Source organism: Jaculus jaculus, chromosome 10 (genome assembly GCF_020740685.1).
Source record: "Jaculus jaculus isolate mJacJac1 chromosome 10, mJacJac1.mat.Y.cur, whole genome shotgun sequence".
Lineage (NCBI taxonomy): Eukaryota > Metazoa > Chordata > Mammalia > Rodentia > Dipodidae > Jaculus > Jaculus jaculus.
Genome location: NC_059111.1, coordinates 65056796 through 65060235, shown reverse-complemented (window position 1 = coordinate 65060235; position 3440 = coordinate 65056796).

The following is a 3440-nucleotide window of genomic DNA, read 5'->3' as shown; positions in this document are numbered from 1 at the left end:
TCTCTTGAAAAAGACTATATAACAATGAAGGGTATATCTTGCCTGTGAAATAATACACAACTGAAGAGATCTTAAAAGCAGTATCATGTGGGGTTGATCAAGTTAGCTTCTTACAACTGCACATGTTTAATCTGCCAACTCAGAAAGCCCTTTGCTCTGAGTTAGGGAATAACAGATGAGAGATAGGGCATCTTGACTGATTCAGCAAATTAAGTTAATTTTTCTTACAAAATTCTGATTACACAAACCTATACATGGTGCTCATAGTCTATTGTTCTGTGATGAATTACTGTGTGGTGCAAATAATTGCCTGCTAACATATATGCTAGGTTTTCACATACTTATTTTCCTAAAATATGATGGACCCCCTTGCAATTCTAATGGATATCAGAATGAGGGCAGGAAGTCTGCCAGAGATGAGAGTTCTTGACTCCAGCATCAGTCTCTCACTCCTTTAAGAATGCATACTAGATCTGAAATGCTTTGTGCCATCAAGCTTCAGGACAAATCTTAAAAAGAGAAATCACATTGAGGCTAAAATAAAAGGACCTTTAAATTTAAATAGTGCTCATTGTAAATGCACCTTGTTTTATCTCTTAAGGTGGTCATTACTCCTAAGATTGAAAGGTCTCAAAGAAAAAAATGGTGATCCCTAAAAAGGCTGGGAAAATTCCTAAATCTCTAGTGATGAACAGGTGCAAAGTTCTTGTGCTGTGGGGTTAGACTATGGTGCAAATTCATTAAACCAAATCACCCCTTTCTGATTACATAATAACAATTCATACAAGTTACTATAAACTCTGTGGGACCCAGGAGTCCTAGAACTCTGAAGGAAGCAATGTTTGTCTCCCATGATATTTCAATGATTTAGTGATCTATGTGAGATATTTGTTATAGTTCCTAGCATACAATTAAAATACTCAATAAGTATTAGCTAGAGTTTGCTGTTTTTAAACCCAACCTGCATGAAATGCCACTAGACTCAGCTTCCAAAAACTGAGGCATGGCTAGATTTGGGGTGCCACTCTGATTTCAAAATACAGATTCCTCTGTCTTAGTGTACCTGCTATGCATCAGTGCTGGGTAGAGGTGTGCCCCATACCTTCTCTCTTGTTTTCTAGAGTTCTGCTTCGCAGTGGTTCTCAGATACATATAGCACTCACCTCTCTCTGGAATCTCCTTTGAAGATCAGTTTATTTTATCTTAGTTGAAATAAATAAAAAACTGACAATTGATGTCATTGGTTCCAAGGCTCAAGTTAAAGAAGAGAAATGTGAGCCATTAGAACTCACTGTTAAGAATATGAAGTGCCCATCATAGTACAGATGGTATGTGCTTTATTTCATGCTCAGAATAAACACCTGGGAAGAAACCAATTAAAAGCACTACCCAATATCATATATGCATTTGTGCAGAAGACATTTTATAAGACTCATACTTTTTGTATTTTTCCGTTATAAAACACGCTGGTTTGTTTGTGCCAATGTAAAATAATACTAGATTTTAGGAACAAGTGTATAGTTGATGTCTGAAAATGTATTAGAAATCAAAGACTGAATTATGAGAAATCAGTGATTCCAACATCTAATGCAACTCCTGACTTTCATCCTCTGGACACTTTGCATTAAAAGACAATGTTTATGCTCTTAGATAGTAGGCATAAGGATGTGCAATAAATAAATAAACACATTAAGTGCATGTTCATAAATCTGTCTCTAGTTTTGGAAGAAGGAGTTGCAATGTCTGCTGTGTGGTTTTAGGTTTTTCTAAGTTCTCTTTGAAGAACTTCCAAATGCAACTGCAATTATGCTGTAATTATATCTGTAATATACTGTATTATAATCACCCATCTTCCTGCCCCCTGTGCTTAGGCAGCCATGTGTCTCTGCAGCTCCTCCTCTGCCCTCCTGCTTCTTTCCTTGATCTGTTTCTTTGTTTTTTCTTCCTGAGGATAATGCTATGTCAAAATGCATGTTTTTAATAATCCAACAAAAAAAATGCAACTATGAAAATGACCTCTACAGCACAAATGAAAATATTTACGTTTTTGAAAAATCATTCTAATCATTTAAACTTATGGGAAGAAGGCAATAATTACAAAACATAAATTATTAATCTTGTTTAAAATTCACTTTCTATCATTGTTTAAATGGCAACTTTTATTTTTCCCAGCTATGCAATCATAGAGTATACCACTTTATTGTTGTTTTCTAACTTATTACTTAGCTCAAATTTACATTTCTAGGAATCAAAGAAACCTCACTCGTAAAAAATAATAAACCAGGTTTTTTTTTTTTTCTGGTACATTGCTCCTCAAAATTACTCCCTGGACAATATATATCATAGTTTTTTTTTTTTTTTTTTTTTTTTTTTTTTTTTTTTTTTACAAATCCTCAGAAAGATGATTCTAACAGAGGAAAGATAAACCTTTTGGCTATATATGTCCCACCACTTTTTAAAAGTCATTTGTATTTATTTATATGCATATACATGTGTGTGCATACAAATACACACTCAAACTTTATATGTGTTTGTCCAGTAGGTCTGAGCATTTTCTATGTGGTGCTTCTTTATTTGTTACTTCTCTTATCCCAACTTAATATTATCTGATTATTAAAGAAATAAAATACATATACTTTGTTGATTTAAGAATGGTATGGTGTGGTAGCACACACCTTTAATCCTAGCACTCGGTAGTCCAAGATAGGATCGCTGTGAGTTTGAGGCCATCCTGAGACTACATAGTGAATTCCAGGCCAGCCCGCACCAGAGCAAGGCCCTACTTAAAAAAAAAAAAAAAAAAATTACAAAGCCATTCACTTCAGCCAAGCCACAGCTGAATCTACAGAAGAGTGGGGAGATAAGCAAGAGTGCCGTAGAGGCGGCAGACCCTGAGGATACTCAACACCTACCACAGCTGAGATCCAAAGGCTCCTGAGAGGTCATCACACCACAGCTCAGGGAATTTGGCAGAAGAGGGGGCGGAAAGATTATAAGAGCCACAGGTTAACACATCATGCCCAGAGGCATTCCCTCCCTCCAAAAAAATAACTGACTACTGCTCCTACAATGCATGAACCACAACACCAAAGGGAATACCTGTAGCCCTTCTGAGGAGCGTCCCCAGTGGGATGGGTGCAGGAACCAGGGAAAAGAGGATACTAACACATGATGTATTTATATGAAACACTTTGTTAATGATAATAATAATAAACATTGAAAGATTACAAGTTGTATATATTCCACATTTCCTCAATATCCTCATCTCTAAAAATATGTATAAAATTGTCCTTGAAGCTAGGGAGAAGGTTCAGTGGTAAAGTGCTTGCTATACAAACATGAGTTCCTGAGTTTAGATTCCCAGAACCCACACAAAACCTGAGCAAAGCAGTTCATGCCTGCAATCCCAGGGCTGAAAAGGCAGACACAGGAGGCTTCCT